Source organism: Neopelma chrysocephalum, unplaced genomic scaffold (genome assembly GCF_003984885.1).
Source record: "Neopelma chrysocephalum unplaced genomic scaffold, ASM398488v2 Primary Assembly neopelma1_133, whole genome shotgun sequence".
In the NCBI taxonomy this organism is placed as follows: Eukaryota; Metazoa; Chordata; class Aves; order Passeriformes; family Pipridae; genus Neopelma; species Neopelma chrysocephalum.
Genome location: NW_020897795.1, coordinates 307080 through 331871, shown reverse-complemented (window position 1 = coordinate 331871; position 24792 = coordinate 307080). Strand labels below are relative to the sequence as shown.

Here is a 24792-nt window from a genome sequence, read left to right as displayed (position 1 = left end):
GAGAAGAGCACGATAAGTTACAGGCATCTCCCACCTCAACGCTGGGTCTTTGGCTTACACTGTCTGATTCTGTTAGTGGTCTGGGTATGATGAGAACTAGGTCTGAAAGCTATGAATATCCTTCACTGGGCTAGAATGGGAACAACACTATTTGGACAGAAATAGAACAAGCTGAAAGATAACCATGCATGAAGAAAGAGGAAAATCCAGTATCCCTGACAAGCGGGCAAGGTAGCTGTAGTATGTCAGAGACTTTACAATTTTTCTTCACCAATGAACACTTGTCATTAAGTTCCAAAAAACAGCTCTATGCATCTTTCAGTAAAAAAAAAAACAACAAAACCAAACAACAAAGCAAAGAAAACCAAAACCAAAAACCAGACTGCTTAACAGTATGTAAGGATAGAATTTACTGTAGTCCAAGGAGGCAGTCGGCTCAGCATTTCCTCGTATACATAGAAGTTCTCTAAACACAAACAGGAACAGAGCAAACTTTGAGGTAAGATGGAAAGTAGCCAAGTACACAAAGAATTAACTTCATTGTTAAAGATTCAGGAAAGCTGCAACACTGAGACTGTTTATGGCATGCTCCTTCGTTTCCCATCTGGTAGGCAAATTTCCATTAGCCCTGATGTTTTTATGACTCCCCAGAGGTTGCCTGCTCTGCAGACACAAGCTCTCCTCCAGTTTCTCATTGCCATTCAGCAGAGGCACATCTTACCTTGTGTCTTCAAGGATTCAAAATGCAAGTCTGACCCTCAGCCCAATCAGGGTTTTCAAGATGAAACCTACACTTCCTACCAAGATACCAGCACTTCTGTGTCTCTCTTGCCATCTTGTCCCTTCTGTGAATTTCCAGAATCAACACATGACGGGCTAATTCACTTAAGTTAAAAATGAAATTTCAAAAATAAAGTTGGGTTTGTTTTTTTTTTAGAAAACAAAACCCAAAAGCCAAGATTTTACAGAGTGTTTCCTTGAGTTCAGCAAGATTACGGCACTGCAAATGGGGTCAGAATCTGCTCCATCACTTAGGGGAGGTGAGAGATGTGTGACATTGCTGACTACACAACAAAGGCTCTTTTGAATTATTTACCACAGCACAACTAACAAATCATCTGGATGTAAAACTGCAACACTGCTCCAAATACAGAAATTAAAAACTAGGGTCATAACTGACAGCCTGGTATTGTCTTTTAAAACAGCTTTAAAATATATCTGCTGCTATGTTTTTAGTATTCCTGCACATCATAACTCAATTTTCATAGAAGTATTTCTACCTTGGCCTTCAAACTTTAGTGTGAGACATTGCTCTTTCGGAGCACAAAAACAGATTCTCAAAGCTGATGTTTTTCAGAACTTCGGAAGCATCTGACAAGAAGACAAATTCCCCACAGACATGGTCTAGACCCTCATCAGTATTTTATTTAAAACAGGTAAAAGGTTTTATGTTTCATGGTGTTTTGGCCTTTTTTTTTTCCCCCCATCTGGAACAGCTCACGAGGACAAAGCTAGTCCTTCTTTTTGTAAAAGAAAGGGGAAAAAAAAAAACAAAGAAAACATTAAGAGAGATTCGTAGCCACAAACCTCAGATCTCCTCTTCAGGCAAAATGTCGAAGCATGTAATTCTATTGTAACATACCAAAATTGATTGTCAAGGTAATTTCAGCACACTGAAAATGAGTAATCATAATTTTCCTTTTGAAAAAGAGTACAGTTTTTCTATATTCCCTTCTTGATATAAATCTTAATAAATATTCATAGATAACTCTAGGACACCTCATTAACAAGCTGTTCAACAAGTAGAGCAAGTGCTGAATTAGGTGCTTTAAATAATTATTATAAATGTATCTTCTCATAGTAACACAGAAACAATTGTAGCATGTTCCTTAGTGGAACATGAGATTTATTTAAATATGATTACCAACAAGTGGTACCATCTGGAAGAAGGCTCCAAAGTCTGGCTGTACTAGAAAAACAAGTGGACAACTCCACATGGGTTAGCTTCCATTTGTCCCCATTGCTCAGGTAAGAAGGGACTGGTTCCCAAACCCCTCGAAGCTCTGCTTATTTTGCTTCATGTGGGACTCCTCACCTTGCTTCCCAGATCAGCATCAGTAATTCCTCCAGCTTGCACCCATGGCCACATAATAGACAAGCAAGTTCTATCTGTAACTGGCAACTGGACCACCTGTGGCAACAGAAACAGAGGAATTTTCTCCTCACATGCAAAAAAGTATAATAACAAGGAAGGTAAAAACTTTTTATTTACATCATACTACAAGAGCAGTAAACTCAGAGGGTTACTTTGGTAGTCTAATGCATCTGTGGCAGCGTTATTCTACAATCTTTGATCACACAACATGCCAACAGGCACAATGACATAACAACAGGCACAATACCCTCAGTAGCATCCCAAACACTGAGACAGCAATGAGACCCATTCTCAGGAGCAAAGTTTTAGAGGCCAAGCTGGTGGCCCTCAAACAACAGGTGAGTGCCAGCCCAGAAAAAAATATCAGGAAACAGGGTGACCAACCTCCAGGTTGAGGGGAGGAAAAATAAGAAAAAAAAAAAAAGGAATTAGGACCAATACCATAATCATGGTTGGAGGTGAGAGCGTTGGACATCAGATCAGACAGTTTATTTCTGAAATACTTTTTATACAGGTCTAAAATAAGCTACCATTTATTCTTGCTTCAGTGTTTCTATTCCTTTCACCCTGTGACTCAGTCACTGACTTTTCACATCGTGCTTTTGTCAGGGATCTGCTCTGTCAGGTTCCCAACATCTTCAGACCCGTCATCAGCTGCAAAGTGTAGGACAGCTCCTATTAACATGACTATGGACATCCATAACCTTTTTTTTTGTACTGAACTGGTGTTTCACATGCTTTTACTTTTGTGCAAGGTTACCACAGTTTACCATTCAACTAAGAACACTAATCAAAACAAATAAACAAAATAGCTGTGAATGCTGAAGCAAAAAGATCCAAACTGAGACACGTTATCTCAATTTACACTTGGAGTTCAAGCGACAGCTAAAATTTTGACCTGCCAAGGAGGATTTACGCAAGGTTTCCTTTGCTGAAAGTTATGAATGATAAAAGTTAAAGCTGAATTTTCCAAAGACTACATAAACATAGAGGGGCACTACTTAACGTGTCCCTCCAGAACCCATACATACATGCAGGATGTCTCTAAGCATAGATTTACTGGAATATCTACATTTTCTGCTGATAAATCTTTCACATTATCTCCAAAATACTGATGTTACAGATATCCATGTGAACATTTAGTTCCCTAAAAAGTATTATAGTAGGAACAAAAAGAAAAGAGAGGGAAGTGCTGTTTCCTCACTAAACACTCCTACTGTTTCACAGTACTTTTCAATCCCCTTCTTAAAAGAAGTGATTAGTACAAGTTGTGATTTTATAAGACTTTTTTTCTTCAAACATATTCAGCATGTCCTGACTTACATCTTAGGTATGTACAGTCTTCTTAATTTACCACCAGATTAATTACTGATCAATTTTAGTGCAGGGCACTATGTATATTTACATGTATATTTTGGCAGCCTGAATTAATTCAATAATCCCAGCATGTGGATAGCTTTGCTTTTTCCAGTACGCAGTTCCAAAGAAGCCATTGTGACCAGGCTTTTCATTTTTGTCAGAGAAAGAAAATCCAATTTATAAAAACCTAAAGCTTTCACGGTGTTACATCAAACTGCTTTCTCATTTCACTTGCAGATATATAACAAAGCAGTTCAACAACTATGCACACAACCTTTACAGGCTGAGTCCTCTAATCCCTCTTGCTTTTATGCTTTGGTAAGGAAACCTATCTCTAAGGCTATCACATCTTGATGGTAAAGAAAGTGATTTGAAAGTTTCTTGCAAATGTTATTTTCTCCACCTCGATCAGAATTTTTGTACCATCAGGCATTGCTAAAGGAAAACTTTGAAAGGATTCCAGGCTTTACTAACAAAGGATGTACTTTGCTAACAAACAGCTGTCCCAACTCCCACTGTCACTTAAGCTCCCTTGCAATGCTTGAACAACATTGAGACGCATTTGAGCTTTTTAAGGCTCACACATCATACCATTTTGAAGAAGACTGATACCACAGGAACTGGTTCATATATACACCACTTCACACACACACACACATTCTGTAAGGGAAAGACAAACTCCAACAGCACATGCAATTTGACATCAGATTATGTGCAATTTCATTAATTTTATTTTAAAACCCATATACGCATACCAGATCATCCTAGGTGAATGACAAATGGCTGTAATATAGCTCTAAAATATTAAAATGAAGTCTCACTCATCGTTGTTTTATCAGTTGACAACTTCTGTCCAACGGTTTGAAAATATACATCTCAAATAACATTTCCAGCAATACATGTGGTTTTCCTAACCAATAACTAACTACAAACACAGGCCACCTAACCACACTAAAACTGTAGACTGATTTTTCAGTGTAACAGCTATCTTACAGTAACTGCTCAAACATATTCTCTTGCTCAAACAAGGTAAATTCAAGACAAATTTAGACCATGAAAAATAAGCGACCTTATATTTAACAGGAGTATATGCAGTAAAAACATACTTATCTATGAAATGAGCCATAAATGTGGCAGCTTCTACTGGGTTTGTAAAGAATTCCAAATGTTTTCAGGCTTCCTCATATTTTACACTGCCATCTAGTGTAGGCTGCATTCATACTTTCCAAGCTTCCAACTATCAACACCTGAGGTATCCAAACCCCCCAAAAATTCCACAAAAATAGCGACCATCACTTTTGTTTATAATCACCTGGAAACTATTGATTCCTAGAAGGAAAAGTCTACACCAGCCAGATGAAACAAAATAGCCAAATTTAAAGGTATCTGACACCAACAGCAGGAAAAAAAAATTCCTAGAGATACAACAATTATGAATTGTTGCTCTGGGGCTAAACAACCACCAAATGTGATTCACTGGGAAAAATGTTTAATGTAGATCCACTGAGTGAAAAATCAATGCAAGTTAAGCATCTGTGCCTGTATAGAAACTACAGATCAAATTAAACAGTATTTCTCAATAGCAGGTCTAAAGTGAAAATGCTTATTTCAATTTTTTTTTTTTAACCAGGTGTTTCTTCACTATTTACATCCTCTGCCTTTATTGCAAGGTTCAATCACTGGATCATGGCCTGATGAGCCTGGTCACACTGCTCCTGTGGAAAGAGCTCCTGGGCAGGATTGCAGGGAAGGTTGCTTTATAATCAACTTTCCACACAGAGGCAACATTCCTGAATTATCACTTCCAGCTAACACAGAGAGGCTACACCACATGGCCAGCCTTCAAAAGACAAACAGATTCTGTGCCATGACAGACAGTAACACAGAAATTCCAGATAGAGTGTAGCTCTGGAGCTGCCTTTTAAAGTGGGGGAAAAAAAAATACCCAACCCACACACTTACTTGGCTAAAGCAAAAAGGCACTTCTTGAACACTCCAACTTCTAGATTATTAGTTTGAAAAATTAAGGATCTTCTCATCAATCGAAAGAGTATTTTTAAAACTATAAAAATAGCAGACTGACGTTACTGTGAACGTCAAATGCAGTATCTCCTGCTCTGTGTACCAAACTCTGTTCTCATTTACAGAGTTAAATGGAATAACCCAATAAAGGCATTTATTCCAAAATTCCGCCTCTATGGTAGAGAAAGTTATTTCATCTTCTAAAACTCAGTTCTGCTGATACCTGTTTTCTTTAGCCATTTACACAAACACAAGGCAAACAGAACCTGTTACTGCTGGAATAGAAACACCATATGACACCAGGGAGTTGATGGATTCTGCTTAATGCTCTGTTTGCACAGCCACAAATACACAAGATACCAAGCTACATTTAATACCTAGATTTAAGACCCATTTTCATGGGTTTGAGCCATTTTTGTAACAGAAATATGCCCCCTAAGTTCAGTGCATGTTACTAGCATTGCTATAATACAAGTTCACACTCCATAACAAAACAAACAATACAAAAGCCTGATGGTACATGAAAAACTGTCAAAATATAATAAAGGCTTGCTTCCTGCAAGACTTGCTTCCTCTTAGTTGTCCATTACATATCCACCTCTTACAGTTAAAATAAAAAAGTGTCTTTCTAGTGCCTCATATTGAGATTTCACTCTGTTTGCCAAATTAGAGTTTTTGCAGCAAGAAACTCCTATTGACAAGTGTACAGCTAACAGAATTAAAGAAATTGATTTAAATTAAAGTGCTTTAGTTATGTATATATGTTAATTTTAAGAAAAATGCTCCCTAGACTGACTTAGCAAAGACTGACTGTACTTGGGATAAATGTTCACTGAGGTCACAGCATAGGGTGGATCATAGAAATGGGATATACAACAAAACAAAAAACATCCATCAATATAGCACAGATGAATTTGATTTTTAATGCCATGACAGAACACAAACTCAGCCTGCCAAAGTGACCTCAATAAATAGCATCGTATTTAATAACTTTGCCACTCTACTATGTCAAGTAAGCACCTTTACCTTGTGCTGTCCTATACATTTTCATTAAATAGAGCATTCTTCAACATTAAAAACAATCTCAGGGAATCTATGGGGCAAATTCACTCACAAATAGGAAGAAGCTTAGTTTGCCAGGCTGAGGCAAAAAGCCTATTAGCATCCAAACCCATGGAAAGCAATATTAAACTTCCTGTGCAGATACAGAGCTGAAACTACTGTAAACAGAGAACTGTCTTACCCAGTCTCTTCTGGATTCAGAAGGGTGGGATCTCTAACACTAGAGAAGCAGAAATAACTCTACATGTTTTAGAAGTCCCATTAAAGATACTGACATCGAACAACTCAAACCCCATTGCTGAAACATGGAAGCAAACTTTATCATTGTCAACTTGAAAAACCTACCAAATAAGTGAATACAATTTGTTCTATTCACTCCCTCTTAAGACAAATTAATAATCATACCATGTACAGCATAAGATGCCCATTTCACTTTTCAGTATGTTATCTCAGTATATCTTGCCAAAAAGGTACACAAGACTTGGAAGACAGACAACATATCCTGTCTCCTAACAGCAATTTTCACAGTAGAATAGATTGTATAATCTGATTTGCTGTTTGAGATTCTGCCTATATTTAATTAATTTATGACGACAGAGGGAATGAGGAAAAAACCTTCTTCCCCAAAATGACTTGCTACTGACCCGGACAAATCAACTGAATCTACCTTTGCAGATTATGGAGAAAATGCACTAAAGAATTCTCCATCACTAACTTACACATTTTTTCTCTCCTTACTATTCAGCTGCCAAGCAGTAAGCACAGCCTTCCAAAGAGCAGGAAACTGAAATTCACAACCTCAACTCCCTTTTAGAATTGTCAGTGTGCATTTTGTATGAAGACAAGCAAGTCTTCTTAATTAAAATCCTCTATCATCGTGAAGACATCTGTGAGCTGAAGTCCAACTCCAACCTTGTGCAACCCAGCCGGCCCTTCAAGGTTTGCCTCAGGTTTTCTGTAACAGATCAACTATCCAGGAGAGGAAAACCTGAGAAGCTAACTGATCAGATCTGTATCTGGCAGAGTTAAGGAAGAATTAGACATTCCCTTAAAAAAAAAAAATCTTAAAGACTGCAAGAGCAAAATCGACTGTGACTGCTGCCAAATAAAGAGATGGATAATCCAGGACAAATTTGTAGTGAGATTGCCAGGTTTGTAGGTGATATCAGGAAGTGTGGGGAGGGCTCCTAAACCTAGGGCAAGTAGTAGATAAGACCTAAGGCTTGGTGAGGCCAGAACTGCCAACTCACCCCAAGTAACATTTCAGCCTTCCCTCCACCCCACGTTTTGACACGCAAAGTGAGATTTACAAGTTAATTTAAAAAGACAAGGAAAAGTATTTCATAGAATTTGATTTATACCAGCCCAGATTGCTTTGGAAGAAGGAATTCTTCCTCAAAAGTGTAATAAATAATATTCACCATTCATCAACAATAACAATAAAATATTAGTGTAATACAAGATATTTAATAAGCCAAACAAAACTAGCCCTTCCTAAAAATTTCCATCAGTCAGAGCATTTGGCATACAGGAAAGATTATGAAAATATAAATTAGGAAGAGAAACATAGCCCAAGTGTTTAAGAATGCTAGTTCAAGTTATCATAAATTTTAAAGAAACATTGCTGTTGGGAGTAATTGTCCACCTTTCAGTTTGTCTTTGTTAGCAAACTATTTTACTTTCTCCTGTAACTCTGTTACATAAACCCAAAAAGTATTGTTTTCATATTTCTCTGCACAAGTCATATGCTAAAAATACATATCCATAACAAGCTAAATAATTCAGCAGACCTATCAATCCCACTAGTTTGCCTCAAAATTCACAGTGAATTTTAGGCCTAGGCCTATTGAAACAATTACTTCACCTGCAGACTAACTCGCAGCCTGCACTCATTACTGTCAGCCAGCAGCACTGGCCTCTGCAGGCTGACTTCGATGCTCCAGGCAGATCTTCTACTGGTGTGGTTTTCACTGGGTTTGTTTTTTTTTTCTTCTTACAGTACAGTAGACTTCTAGGTACAAAACACAGTATTAATCTTGCATTTTTGATTCACAAAACCTTCACCTGATGTTCTGAAATCTTCCGGTCAGATCAGAAGACAAGGAGACCACAGATCATAAAGGAGGATCTGTAGAAGGCACCTGGATACACCTGCTCAAACTGATATACCTTAGCCTGAGGAACATAGATTTGTTTGATCAAAAAGAACTAAGGCAGCCTCGCAGATAAGTCTCTCAAAAGAAAGAGAAACCAGACCAAAAGAGGGATCAGCAGTACTTGCAAGGTTTGAGGAACCCATGGAGAACTGGAACTCAAAGCTTCAGTTAGTCCAAGAAAGACAGAAAAAGATTTATTTTAAAGGAAGGTTTAATCTTATCATGAGCACTGTAGAAACTGTCAGAAAGCAGAGGGGGAAAAAAAGCAAAAATAGGTCTCTGAAGTAGTAACACTGCCACATGCTCTCACTAATGCCATCAGGGCTGTAAAAATCTCACAGGACTAATTGATGTTCATATTAATCTTGTTACTTGTATCTTAATTTCACCGGAATTATCAAAATGTGTGAAGTAAACAGCATTCAGCCCTGCATGGATAGATACAGTAATGAGGGCTTACATACACAAACTCCATCCAATATACAGGTTCACAGAACAAAAAAACCCTAAGATACCACAGGGCTTTAAAGCTAGCTCAAATTTAATCAAGTAAAATAAAAACAACATTTTAAAAAAATCAAGTTACTAGAAAACCACCTTTTTAAAGACTGCTATAACACTTCCAAATACTTATCTGAATACAAGAAGTTTTGTTAGTAACCAATTATTTACATGAACTCTTGCTTTGATACAGACCGAGAAAGAGACATAAGAGACATTCCCCCCCATCGTTCTTACTATGTAGACATCATTTAAATATAGAGAGTGCCTGCAAGCCAGTGAAGACTGAAAAATCTTTCTCGTCTTTGAGATTCAGAGCCAGATTTAAACGGCATATGTATGGCCTGATTTTAGTATATCTATTTTAACACATCATTAATGGGTAAATAAACAAGTAAATTTCTTCTGGCAAGGAAGAGAGATGGAAACATAATTATGCATCAGATGAAAACACAGCTCCACAAAGACTTCATCCTGTTAGTTCTATTTCAGATAAGCCATTGGGTTAGTTTTGGGGACCAAGCAAGACGGGAGTCCCAGGCTCTGCCATCCATGCTTCAAAATCTCTGTGTCATTTCGGGAAAAAGAAAACAGAGCCTACTGGATCACAGATCAGAAATCAAACATCATTTCCCATACCCCCTTTTCTGGTTGATACAATTTCAAGTTACAACTCTGCTCAACTTAATTATCTGTAATACCTTTCTTGTGGTTTCCATTACATCTCAGCAGACGCTGCTCTTTGCAAGATGGGGATGGGGATCCTATAGCTCAATTACTCCACCGAATTAACCCTTTAGCGTCACCTACTGAACCCGCTACCCGCCTCCTCGCCCAAGTATCCCCAACTTCCAAAGGTGACAGAAAACCTTTGCAGGCAAGGTTCTCGAGATCCCCCTAAAGCCCCTTCAGAGGGGCCACGGCCGCAGCGGCACAGGGGGGGCCGGCACCGCGGCCAAGGCGGCACCCGGGCTCCCCGGCGGGCAACGCCGCCGCCGTCGGGAGAAAGTAGGGGAGATCCCCAGCGGGTCCTGGCTGGAAGTTGCCCCGGCAGCTCGGGCCTTCCGCACCCGCGGTGATCCCCGGAGAGGGCGGCGGCGGGCCGGGCAGGGGTCCCCGGGGCGGCCGGGCCACCTTCCTTCCCTAAGCCCCGGCGCTGAGGGGGCGGGAGAGCGGCGGCCGCCCCCGGCGCGCTCCCGGCCGGATTCACCGCTCGCCGGGCTCCCGACGAACGCGCCCCCTTCCCGCTGCCAGGGCTGCGCGCCCGGCGGGCTGTAACCTTAAGAAACTTGATAAGGGAATAAAAAGGGAGGGACTTTGCCGGAACCGATTCGCGGCGGCTTTTAATCTCTCCTGACGCGCCGGAGCCAGCGGGCAAAACAAGGAAACAAAAGCCCCTCGCCCGGCGGAACGAGCCCCCCGCGCCCCGCCCGGGCGGCGTTACCTGTCCGGCGGCGGGGCGGCCGGCGCGGCACTTTCCCCCGGTGCGTGCGGGAAGCGCTGGGCGGCTGGCGAGCTGCTATTTATAGTCCGGAGCCTCCAGCAGCGCGACGGACGGCGAGAGGAAATGAAGGGCTGCGCGCCCGGGCAGCCGGAGCGGAGCCCAGCCCGCTCCCTGCCCCTGCCGCCGGGAGGGCGAGGTGCGGCTGGCGCTGGCCGCGGGCACGGGCGCTCCTGCCCCCGGTGCCACCACCCCCGGGAGTCTCCTCCCAATGTCACCGCAGCCCGGCGGCGGCCCCGGAGCCCGCGGCGGCGAAGGGGAGCCGCCTGCGCCTCCCCGACAGCCCTGCGGCCAGCAGGCAGCGCGGCGCGGCTCCGCTCGGCTCAGCCGCGCAGAGGTGACCCGCTACTGCTGCTGCTGGAGGAGGCGAGACCGACACTGGGGTGTGGGAGGGAGAAGCCGCCGCTTGCCATTCACCTTCTGCCGCCCAGAGGGAGCCCGGCCTCCGCGGCCGCCTCTGCCGGGGGCTGGGAGGCGGTGGCGGGAGCCCGCCCGGCCCGAGGGGACGGTCGGACCGGGAGGGAGTCGCTGCAGGGGAACGAGCCTCGGATCGGCACCTCCCGGAGCACTGTGGCTCAGGGGAGCGCGGCATGACCCGGGGAAATGTTAGTCACTTCCCCCTCACGGAGATGGAAGCAGGGGCTCCCCAGGAGGCAAGCAAGCGGCTCTTCGGAGCCGCCGGGCCGGCTGCCTGCCGGCTGCTAAAGTTTGGGGCGTGGGCGATGAGGGATGCCCTGTCCTGCCAGGGAGAAAGGTGGGAGGGCTTCACCTCCAACAAAGTGCTAATGGCATCCATACACTCGGCCTTCGATCCACGGCATTCTGAAAATTGGTTTTGTGTATAAGGCAACAGAGGAATTAAGACAAGTAATTTCTCAAGTGTCTTACTCACTTGATAACAGTCATCATATTATCCAGTTTTTTTTTTATTTCTCTTGTAGTTAGATAAGCTCTGGTATTACAAACTTCAATCAATTCTATTGAGACTGCCTGTGCATTATTGCAGGACACCGTCTGGGATTTGAGCAGCGTTAACTCACTCCTGCACCATCATTCTCCAAGCAACTCAAGTTAATACAGATTAGATAGCTACCTCACCCTACTCAATAGCATTTGCTACAGGCTTGGATTTAATGTTTCCTGTGTTGTAATAGCTGCAGTCATCTACAAGGTACGAGGACAAAGCCTAACAATGATCTGTGCAAAGCAAGACTGACTCAGCTTCAAGACCTTGATGTCAAAACAGAGATATAGGCATACAAAGCTGGAAGCAGAGATGCAAAGATGGGAGCTAAACATATACATACATTATAAGCTATGCAAAATTGAAAGGAAAACTCTAAGAAGGCACAATACAGATATTTGACCTTGTCCAAACAAAGTAATACACAAAAACCTAGCTTGATGGAACTACCTACTTATGTAAGGCTACTCATGCATAAATGTTTGCAGAGTCAGGCTCATATTGAACAAACCATTGTAACGAAGTGAAACTGCCTTTTCAATTCAGAGATTAGTCTTTTGAGTATCTCTCATGAACAATACTTGGCTTCTCACAACAGGAATTTGTTCACAGTCTTCCATCTTATTCGATTTTTAATGCTCCACAGTGTAACACATAGCAGAAAAGATCCTGCCAGTACAGAAATTAGTACCAGCAGATTCAGAGTGCCACCAATGACAACCCAGCTAGTGAAGAGGGAACTTGGAAAACTTGGCTACATGTATTTCAATTGTATAGGCTGCTTCTTTCTCTGTGCTCCCTTAAGAACCGAATATTCTTGAGGTTTAGCCTGTGGTGACTTTTCAAATGAAAGCAATCCCAAGCTCTTAGATGTGTTCAGAACTGAGGACAAAGCCTATAAAAGTGACAGCCTGTTAAATTTGGAAAGACTTGCTATGAGAGCCCCTGCTTACTTATTTCAGTAATGAAACCTTAAATATGTATAGCACTGAACATACAAGAGCAGTTATCAAAAATACAGTCTTGAAGAACATTTTTTCTTGGGCGAGACTGTTGTACAGCCACTCACACTTCAGACCACAGGAAGGAAAAAGGCTGATTTTTAGATTAGTCTTACATGAAAATTCAAGATGTTACTGGAAGATGCCTGTTCAAAAACCTGCCCTATGTCAATATGGAAAAAATATATAAGATAATCAGAGTTTTATCCCCTCTGAAATGTTTCAAATTTGATATATATTCTAAAACTCTCCTTTGTCAGGCAGTCAAAATTTTCAGAGCTTGAAATTACACTTAAGCATAAAAAATGTCACCTAATGTTCAAAAATACCAAGCTCAAAATGATTTCAAATGTATTTCAATGCTCCCTACCTCTGAAAAATCACATTTCCTTAAGTGCTTAGATATGGATTTAGGGTGTCTAACTCGATCCACTCAGGCTTGAAAATTTTAGCCTACCTATACCTGTGCTTCGTAATAAATGTATCAGAAAGCTTCAGACAAGCTATAAAAGCATTCTCAAAAAAGCAGTGCAGACTTGAGCCATTAGAAGACGCGACACCAACCTGACAAAGTACTTGACTGTATAATTCACCTCATTCTGGTATATGGAAAGTAGCGTCTGAAGCCCAGACTTTAACAGATATCTGCAGTAGCAGAAGAAAAATTAATATGAAGCCCCTGCTGTGGTGGGTTTTTTTGCTATTAATATCTTCCTGCTATTTCCCACCATCTTCCAAATCAATGTGCTCTGAAATCTTCCTTTTTGCTATCTCCCCAAGTCCTACATATAACATCCTATATTCCACCTTATAAATATTAAGTCTTTATCAGGAGTCTCTTACTTAGTGAAAAAGGTGAGGCTGAGCAGGTGAGGGAGAAAGCAAACAAGAAATTAGACTGTGATAGATTTAAGACTTCCTAAGGGGACAATGCATAGAGCTATTGGACAATACCCCCGCTCTGCTAGCCAGATCCAATCTGGCTAGCAAGCTTTACTATTTCCAGGCCAAGATTTGGGATCAACGAGAACAATAAGTCATTGAAGAACTTCAGGATGAGAGAAAGAAGTAGGATTTAATGGCTGTCAGTTGCTGGAGTAGAGCCTCTCTGCTGGAAAAGCTCTAGCAAGCAATCAGTCTCCCAGTGCACAGAGGGAAATAACAAGGTTGATTGGAATTTACTAAGCTTTCAAGGAAAGACAAAGGTCTAAGCAAGAAGAAATGCAAATATTTATTGTTGTAGGCCTTTGCTTGGAGTACATTTTGATGGATAGAAAGGGTTTGTTTTCAAGAAGCTCTTTTTGTGTTATCTTCGATGTGCATCCTCTGTAACAGTTTACCAAGGGAAAGGAGTCCATGTACACCAAATGCAGTTGGGGCTGTCATGCTGACCTTGTGAGGAAGCAGGGCTGTGTCAGGCAGAGAAGTTAAATTTAGACTCAGAATCAAAGAGAGACTGAAGAGGATCTAAAGCATTCTGTATTCCTGAGCAACAAAACATCTTTGAAGGCACAGCTAGGGTAAAAAATCCAAGGCTGCTCATTCTCCAGACGGTCAAGTACAAATGACTGCATAGCATTGCTTCTCCATACTAACCACAACACAGCAAAGATTGTTGAATTTATACCTGCTTTTTAAATGCAAAGAACTAGGGAATCAAAAATTAAATCCTAATGAACGAATAAACCCTTCCCCCACCAGTGGCTGATCACTTCCACCCCTTAAAATCATGGTGGAACCAACAAACCTGCCTGAAACCAAAGGATGCTTCTGACACTGAACAAAAACCTAAAGCACCAAATGAAAATCAGCAAAAACCACATCCTAGCAGGACTGAACTTGACTGGTACGGCTTCCTGCATAACAGTGTCACTGTAGATTACTACACAAAATTGAAATCTGTGAACTATGTCAGGCTCTTTACAAACAGAATCAGTGACTGTGAACTACAGTGTGGCTCTCGGTGCCTCACACCTTGTTACTTACATTGATGACCAGCGTGTGCAAAAAGCTACCCTGCTGATCTAAATATTGCAATTTATACCAAATATACATATTATGGTGCAGCTATAGAATGACTGCAGGAGAAGCAAGAAGAAGGTTGTGCGGGGCGACTGCAAACCATGAATTACTGAACAAATCCAAGTCGAGACTTTACGGGTTGTTCTGCGTGGGCAATAAATTGTAACAGTGGCTCCAGTGAGGCCTGTGCAGGCCACTGCCAACATAAAACAACTTGCAGGATGAACACCCCCCAGAGGAAGAGCTGGATAACTAATGTAGTGGAGGTGAAACTGAAATTGAGACAAATGCCACACTATCAAATACAGAAGAAAGCAATGTCAAAGGAAAACACTTCCTCAGTTATCTGGAATGATCACAGGCTTTTCATCAAAAGACTTTGAGGAAAACCAATACAGAACCACTGGAGAAAGCAACTGCAGAGACAGTATCACACTGTGTACCAAATGAAAGATGGGGGTAGTGCAAATAATAAAAAAACCCAAACCAAAATGAAGTCTTAGGCTGGTCAGATTGCACTTCCTCCTGAAAGGCAGATAGATTTGCTTCCTTTACACCTTGGCAATATTTATTGTGTTTGTTGTACAAGTAGGGAATGATTGTAACAAAGTAACCCTAGTGTTTTTCCATGCATTGGATATATGATGCAAATGTTTATCATCAATGCCAATCTGAACAGTAACTTCGCTTCTTGCTCCACTGTCAGGAAAAAGTCAGTCATAGAAATCCCAGACAGAGCACTACTACACTATTATTGTTCTCTTTTTCAATAGTATTTTCTCGCAGTTTTGACATTTGTTGCTGTGCAAAGTTTTGTATAAAACCGAGGAACAAGAAGCAGAGCTCCAAAGGACAGCAAATGTGATTTTATCACTAATATGACCCTGGAAATATCATACTTGTACAACACAAAATGGTGAATGGCATAAGCCTCCTCTGTTGCTCAAAACATTTTAATGGAGAGACTTTACCGTAATAGCCTCTATGTGAGGTACAATCTCTTAAAACTTGTGTAACTATTATATCATATACTCTGGCATACTTCAACAACAATGCAGTTGTGTGCCCAGGCCAAATCTGGATCAGGTTTGCCAGGGAATACAATCATATGCAGGTCTTGCATTAAATAATGTGAGGTGGCAGCTTAAAAAAAAAAATAAAGGGAGAGGGTTTTAATTTCATTTTCTGCTCACTTTGCAGCAGTACAAATGATTGTACAGCATGCAAAGCTTAAGAGAGTCAAGGTAAATGGGTAAATTATTGGACCAGTTCCATTAGTACAAACTCTGTAGACTTCAGGGTCTTTTAGTGACCTATGAACATGGCAAAAGTCATCGTTTTTATTAGGTCTACTAGTACTGCGTGCCATCTTTCAGGCCAAACGCTCTGTTACTTGATGTTGGACACTTAACCTCTGCCAAAAAATCACACTGCTCTATTTTATCTCACAAGGCAACAACACTTCAATATCTTTCGGCAATACTTGTTTGGGACAGAAGGTGAAAGGCCAAACCAGCAGTTAGTTTACTGTCTAAAACAATAAAGTCATCAGATAAGCTGAAATGGAAGCATTACATGGTTCCCTACTTGCTGACAAGATTTCACCATTGCATTTTTCACATCCCCTATGTAGACTGAATTTCAAGGAAGGTTCGTACACTGCCAGAACAGACCTGTTTTAAAGCATTGCGTTGATGTCCACCACAAAACAAAACAAAAAACAAAAACAACCAAACAAAAACCAACCAACCAAACAAAAACAACCAACCAAACAAAAAACAACCAACCAAAACCCCAACGAAAAACAAACAAACAAGAAACACCAAGAAACCAAACCAAAACCTGTCAAGAAAATTCCTCAAAAAAACCTCAAACCCCAAAACTCAGTCCCATTCCTATAGCTTTAGGAGCAGTTCCATGTCACTTTTTATTCCCCCACAATCACCCCCTTAAATTACAGTTCAGACTTCCAGTTTCATTTTCAGAAGTTAGAACTATAATTGTTACCTACCTACAGAGAAGAATATTATTGATCTTCTCCCTTTAAAACTCTGCCAAAAACTCAAGAGGATCTGGCTTTGTCCTAAATTTAATCCCACACTCCCTTTGCCTCAGCATTCAGAGGCAAAACTGTCCTCTGGGATAGCAATGCCTACAAAAAGAGTGTCCCTGCCAATGGCCAGCTGTTCCCAATTCACTCATTTTTCAAAGGGACGAATTGGCAGAAAGCAGCCAAGTTCACACTTGCATTGCCCTCCACTGGTGTATGATATTTATATCATATTATATTGTAGACAATTTTTCTCAAACCATGATAGCTCTTTTGTTTTTTTAATTTGGATGGTGAAAATTAAAAGATTTGATGCAATAGAAAATGAAGCCCTTAGAGCTTTCCAGTGCTTTTGGTGGAGCAGTTCACACAGTAATTCACACCCTCCTTTGAAATAGATTTTGGCTTCATTTGTGGCAGCTGGTGGAAGATGAGCAACATCTAAAAAACTGAAAATTCACAAATGCCTGCTAGATTGAAGTAGCAAGAGGATAGGATACCTTGTCATTGGTAGCTTGACAAAATGGTTATGTGAACTCCATTCTCCTTTAATATATATTTCCTTTTACAGTTGCATACATATATCCTCTAACGCATCCCCTGCAAATTCATAGCAAGAGGAACCCAAGAAGATACCACACCTGTCTGAGGAAATGTAAACACTTGAACACTAAAGAAAATAATTTAGGCTGAAGCTTTACCAGATATTCTCTTCCATATAAAAGTAGGTTTTTAGAGCTTAAGAAGGACATTCAGAAACGATGTGTGAATACAAATAGAAAAATAATCTTTAGAAGTTGCATTTTCTTCTGTTTACAGGCCCCTCTTGCACTGGAAGGGGTTCCAGGTCTGACAGGTGCAGCTGATAACTGAGGGAGTGCTTTGTGCAAGTCCATTGCTCTGTTGAGCAGCAGATTTCTGAAGCATTTTTTGCCTTTAACTTGGACCCAGACAATTTTTCCAGGGCAGGTGTGTGTAAACAAAGCCTGGAATATTAAATTTCACAGCTCCTAGGTGGATTCCTGACATGGATGCTAACAAAAACAGTAGAGCTGGGGGCAAACCCTGGTGCCATGACACTCCAAAACTGTCACATCCCTTTAGAGTAACCACTGGGGAACTCCTTCGGAGATACTAACACAAAGCTTTGAGCACACGTTTTTCTCTCACCATATGTCATCCATGCATCCAAGGGAATGTCACTGACAACAAAAGTAGATTAACCATATCACATATGGACTGGCAAAATCAAGGACTCATAAGGCAGAGCCAGTGCTCAAGTCAGTAAGCAAGCAGGTTTGAATAGCTAGATGTTGCGGGTATTGTTGCACCTCATGGGAGACATCTGAGAAAGGGGCTGGCTCACAGCTCCCTGTGAATACCAGAAGCAGCAGAATCAGGGAGCTCCTGTCTGCCTGCCACAGAGGTAAGATTCCACCATTCAGCTAATTAGCAACATCTCATCTCTTGAAGGGGAAAACTCTTCTTGCTCTTGCTGTGCTTCTGCTGAGCTCCTGCTGTCACACTTTTCCTCTAATTTAAGAAAGAAAACTACAGTTCTGACACCCCTTATTTGAAAACTGCTAGCACCTGTTCTAATCAGACAAAACTTTAAATCACAGCTGCCTTGGTTTCAGAAAAGTTTTACTTGTGGGATAACTTTCTATCACCGCTTTTTATTGACTTATTCATGTACCTGTAATGTACCCAAGCCCTATCTTGGACAATGATTCTCCTTCTGTTTCCTACACGTTGGCAGACCACATGCAGACTCTGACCCTGATCGTTTTGTACTGGTCACAGCAGGACTCTAAAAAGGATATATTTTACTACACAGATGAGCAATCACTTTCAAACCCCTCTGCAGTATTTTTCTACCCAGTGTGCTTCAATTCACAATTTGATACCATTCAAAAATAGCAGTCTCTTGTCTATGTATGATACTGCAACCCATCTTAGGGTAAATTCTTAATCTGAAATCATCACCGCTTAATGATGCATTCTTTTCCCCACATTGCCATTTCAAACAGTAATACAAAGAATATTTTGGAGAGCATAGTATATGCCTAGCTGATTATGTCCCACACTTCTTGTCTCCTGATCTTTGATGTATTTTGGATTTTGACCCTGTCTGTCCTGTAGAAACTTGTGTGTAACATGAATCAACTAGCTAAGGGCTAATGACGTTCATTGCTTAAAATGGGTTGTATGTTCTGCTGGCTGAGGTCTGTTTTTTCCACTGTGTTTGGAAAGATCATCTGCTTTGCACTGTAAAGTAAATGAAACAAATGGAAATAATGACTACGTGGTGATTGATGGTGAGGACAGTGGAGTTTAGTTCCAGCTTTGTCACTGACCTTTTACATAATTTTGAGAGTTTCACTTAATTTGTATGGATCTGACCCAGTTGTAAAATACCTATAACTGGCCTTTCAACATTTGTGTGTCATTCAGGGTACAAAACAGAATTTTGCCCTGTGTGTCTTATTTTGTCCAAGGAAAATTAATTAAGTCTGGGTAAGCACCAGGGGAAACTTTCCTTTGTATACCACTGTGCAGTAGATTGCCTCAAAGAGCTTGGGAGAAAGTAGAATCATATGACATTGTTGGCCTGAAAAGGGTCAAAAAGCTTAAGAAGGAGCCATATTTAACTTGAGTCTCTCTCAGGCTACTGCCTGTGTCTCCATGTCTAGTGCAGACTGGCCTGTAACTGAGCAGTTAGGACAAGTTAAAATCCTCACCCAAACACCCTACACAAGAGCAAAGTATTATCTACACAAGAGCAAAATATTATTCATTTTAAGAGGAATATATTTAAGATAATTTAAGTCATATGTCAGGTCATATGAGAATTCAACCCCGTTTTTATCAGGAATTAATCTCACCATTTCTGTGGTTAGAAGATTGGTTTCAAGAACTATCTCCTGCTCCTCATCTAGGTCATCTTGGTACATGCAAATATTCCACTGAATTTGATGGAGTTACTCTCACGTAGCTTTAGAACCTCTTTCTGCAGCTCAACAGTAGGAATATTTAGCTCCATGCTTTATTTATTTGTCTGCAAACATTCTAATATCTTGCTGCTATCATGAAAAATAAAAGATTGTGTGTCCTGGAGCAGAACCACATACAGAGGATAGCTATAGCAATGTAGCACATCTAGTTAGAGAGAAACATTTGCTCTTGATCTTTCTCAAAAAAAAAGGTATATTTGGTAGGTACATAACAGCAACTCTAGAGTGTGTTAATTTGCTTGGTTGACTGCCTACAGATAAATGTCTTCAGAGTAAACATTATATTAGCTGTTTCAGGGTAAATTAACCTATATGGCTGCGACTATATTTGTGGACTACTTAATAAAAGGTAACTTCCACAGTTAAAGCATAAATCCATTATAATATAGTGTTTGTATTTATGATTTTTTGGGGGGAGAGGGGTCTCTTTTACTAGTTAACTAACATTAGCTGCTAAGTAGATGTTGACTTTGGGGTTATAAAAAACATTTTAGCAAGTGTAGATGGTGTTAATAACTCTGTAACCACTTCCTCACTGTTATTTTTAGGGACAATGTGAGGTCAAGTGGTTTGCACGTATATTATTTTTAAGTCAAGCAGGCAAAGAAATAAAAACAGCTTCTTACAGAAGTATTAAGTCATCTACATTTCATACATTGTGTCAGAGCCTCTTTATTTTTCTTGTGACAAATTCAGAGAAATTCTGTTGGATCCAGCTAAACTGTTCTGAAGCTGCAGCATCTGACTAAGGACAGGATTCACCCACTCTGCAAGAGATGTGCTTGTAGCTGCCTGCCAACCAATCACAGGTGGGATTTACCTTGCACCTTTCACATTTCTTGTGAAAATTATACAGCAGAACCTCAGGAAATGTGAACCAAGTAGCCAAACCCTGCGGTGTGGGCTGGGGAGCGAGTGAGAGATGAGCTGAGAAGGAAGTCTGGGGGTGGACAGCAAGTCAGAGGCAAATGCTGCGGCCGCATTCCATCGCTTCTTCACCCTCAGGCCGGTGCGATGACGTGTTGTGGCCACCTCTCTACTCAGAGCTCTTAAAGGGTTTGATGTTGGTAGGGTGTCGGGGACAAGGGAGGAGAAAAGCCTGTACTGTACATGCTTTGTGGAGAGACTTTAGTCCTTTCACCCAAGAGGGTGGTTGGGCACTGGAACAGACTCCCCAGGGCAGTGGTCACAGCACCAACCCTGACAGAGTTCAAGAGTTGTTTGGACAATGCTCTCAGGCACATCGTGGAATTCTTGGGGTGTCCTGTGCAGGGCCAGGAGTTGGACTTGATGATCCTGATGAGTCCCTTCCAACTGAGCATATTCTGTGATTCTGTGATTCAAATCAACCTTAAAACATTTCATGGGGAACCAAGGGTGAGACTGGAGGAAGGGAAGCAAATATTGGTTTCCACAGGGTTATCGTCCAGCAGCCTTTGCTAAGGGAATCTGGGGGATAGTTCCTTCTGCTAAGGGAAGATTTTCCTGTTCTCGTAGAAATGTTGTATTCCCACTGCATTGTAAATTGGGGCAAATACTGATTTTCTTTAGGATTTCCCTAAAATCTCATTGCAGAATATACATATGTTTTACTTTTCCTGCTTTTTGTATCCTAATAGTGATGTGCCAGAGGAGGTTGCTTGCAATGTACTTTAAATGAAGAAAGAAAACAGATGGAGAAGAAACATTGGCAAAGAAAAAACCCTGTAGGAATTATGGAATTCTGAGTTTGTTTATTACATTTTTTGGGACAAATTCTCCTTTAGGTGGAAATAATCCTCTCAGAGGAGAAGTTTTTTCCAAACATTTACCATGGGTAAGAAATAATGGATATAGATTAAACGGAGTCCTTGAGTCAGAGCTGGTTCACCTCTGCCATCGTCAGAGGACATGCAGCACAAGCTTCAACTTGCCTGCAAGTGACAGGGGGAACGTGTCTCTTGTGGCTTGAAGAACAAAATTAACCTGCATTTGAAACTGGCTAGAGAAGAAACTGGATAACGTTTGTTATCACAGCACTTCTTCTAAGGCAACCATTCATTTTCCTCTCCTTAATGAGGGCAGAGGTTAAAACATGGAGAATGAACAAGCATTTCACAATTAAAGGTGAGAATAGGATGACAGTGTACAAGGGAAAAGCCTGTGATAGTGCTACTAGTAATGAGTCTCCAAGAGCTTGAGTCTATAAACTGCTTTCACTGGCACTTTACTTTCTGAATGCCACCTCTCTTGATTTTTACCTATGGAAATGGATTTCTTTTCATACTCATATTCATATTAAATCTTAGAAAGTAAGGAGTGCTGAAGTACAAAACAACAGATTTCATGACGGAAGGCAGAAGTATGTCAGGGCTTCTTGCCATTCACTGTTCAGATGTTTGCTTTTCTTGTATAGTTAAGCTTTTATTTGTGTGACTGCCATTAAGATAATCATACAAAATTTGGAAAAGTGATATGACTGCAGAGATAATCAAGGCAAAATCTGAGCAAGGACTGAGAAGCACAATACAATCTGATGCTCTTCAAGGTGTTGCAGTCCTTCATTTAGCCTTGACATTTATTACCTCAGCAACTATTGGCAATAGCAGCTTTGCTTTCTGGCCAGATGCATTTCTGGTGCATGATATTTTCCTTGTGACAAAACTTGATATAAACAAAGGAGATGGAAGATTAAAACAATGACCACGGTTGCTTCCTCAGACTACAGGCTGATAGTTACTGTGCTGTTATAGTTTGTATAAAACGTAATAGGATGTTTTAAATCTCAGAGTACAATTTCTGTGAATATGTTTGTTGGAAAAAAGAACAGAAAAAGCTATCACAACGTGAAATACTATCAAAATGGGGGAGAGTTGATTTAGATACCAAGTTTATGCACTTCAGTACAGATGTAATCTACTCTGATCAGCGCTGAGGCATTTATTCCCCTTACTTTAGGATTTCTAGAAGAAATGGTTTACAGAAGAGTAGTAAACCAGTCTGCTGCTTGGAAATGGTACTCAGATAAATCCACATGCCACTACAGTGCTGTTAAGAAAGGTGACAGTGTTATAACAAAAAGGTTAAAATGTCAGGAAATATGTCAAAATGTTCCTTTAAAATCAAACATGTAGTTGCTGATTGGGTACACGGAATTGAGAATATTTCTCACCTGGCATTTGTTTCATTTTCCAGTTTGTGAGATCAGGTAGCATACATATGAAAAGTATTTATTGCATTCTCTGGTGCACTACATACAGACAAACAAATCTCTAAGTATCCATTTCGATAAAACAAGAACATTCCTCATGTTCCTTTATTTACTGATCGAGCACCTGAAGTTCCTTTATTTACTGATCAAGCAAAGCTACTAAAGGCAAAAGAAAAGCAAACCATCCTCAGGCAAAGTAACAGCCTGAAATCTCTGACATGCAGTGTTAAACCAAGACTAGCTTGTAAGGAAAGACAATTTTTTTTTTTTTTTGATGAGGGTGGTATGCTTAGGAAAAAACCACTTGGTTGCTGGGCTAAAATGCATATTTTAACTCTATTTGTAGATGCTCAGAAGTATTGGCAGGGCTTTAAAATACCCGTAACTGAGCAGAAATGCTACCATTGATGATGGCCCAATTTTGGCCCATATAAAATGATGGCATGATGGTTGGGGGAAATATCTATGATTCCTTTCAAAAATTTAAAATAACAAGCAAATCTCTCTTGGTTTCCCTGCATCACTGTGTAATGTGGGTTTACCATAATGCTCAGCCTGAGCATATTTATTGCTTCACATTCAAGCATAAAAATTTATAATTTTAAGATGAAATGCAACGATTATATATGCCCCTTCAATGGTCCCTATTTTCTCCTCATTGGATTTTCAAACAAAATCCAAAAAGAAGCTCAGAGAGATACTGGCTGAGAGAGAAAGCAACTGATCTTCTGTTCCCCATGAGGGAGGAACACAGCAGCTTGTTCAGCTTCAGTGTGAGCTGTAATGTAGTGCAGGGTGTCCCTCCCTTCCATACGCTTTCCCAGCCAGTAGTTGCCATAAACAACATTGTAATATTGTCATGTTGCAAGCAGGCTAATCATGTCTCACATTTGGATGATAGCATAAACAGCATAATGTCTGTTATTGCCACAATAACAGTTTCAGCACAGGAGCCAAGACAAGGAAGAATAGGAGCTGAAGAAAATAAGGCTGTTATACAGAGATCATTCTACTTAACAGATGAAGCTCCAGCTCCAAGAAGCTGCTTTTCCCTTTGCAACAACCTAATCAAGCCTTCACTGCCTCTTGTTGAGGTGTGTTTCTGCAGCACTGTTTTTTTTGGTCTGCTCTAAATCAATGATTTAACTGATTTATCTGGCTGTTAGGTATGACTGTCATTTATTAGAATAGTGAAGAGATATGGGAGCAGACAGAACAATCGAAAAGAGGCAAGGTGAGAGGAAGTGTGTAAGAAATAAAGCATTTTATGGAAAAGGTCCATGGAATAATAAACTATTAAAAACTCCCCTGTGGTAATATTTTTATACATACAATACAGTTTAATAGAGAATTGTAGCGTGTATTACAAGTTAAAGTCAGATAAAAATAACATGAATTTTAGTGGGAATAAATGTTTTGTTAGAGCAAATTCTAGGACTTTCTATTTTATTTCTTTAGAGATGAAGGTATTCTTAAGTAACTAAGAAATAAAACTGAAAAAAATACAGCCAACCATCTTGAATCATATACCTGTTGAAGGTTATAAGCAGACCATTTAGGGCTATTATTATCACTTTAACAGTGTAAACTTTTTAATGCATTTTTTATTTGAGATACCTTTACATATTATGAATATAAAAAACCCAGATATATAACTACATGCAGTTTTGTAGTCAAGAAGAAATGCAAGTCAACGAATGAGCCTTTCTCTAGTTTGGCAAAATAGAAGCTCCCTCACTTTTCCCTGTGTTGACACAAAACACCAGATTTCAAGAATAGAAAACAGTTAATTTTA

General features: G+C 40.5%; 1 protein-coding gene across 1 annotated transcript in view; it reads right to left on the bottom strand.

Annotated features, from left to right (window-relative positions):
• Window positions 1–11002, bottom strand: part of INPP4B (inositol polyphosphate-4-phosphatase type II B) — a 312873-nt gene extending 301871 nt beyond the window's left edge. The window contains exon 1 of the mRNA XM_027698885.1: window positions 10700–11002. The gene's annotated coding sequence lies outside the window, so the exon portion shown is untranslated. The remainder of the gene's footprint in view (window positions 1–10699) is intronic.
• Window positions 11003–24792: the final 13790 nt, after the last annotated feature.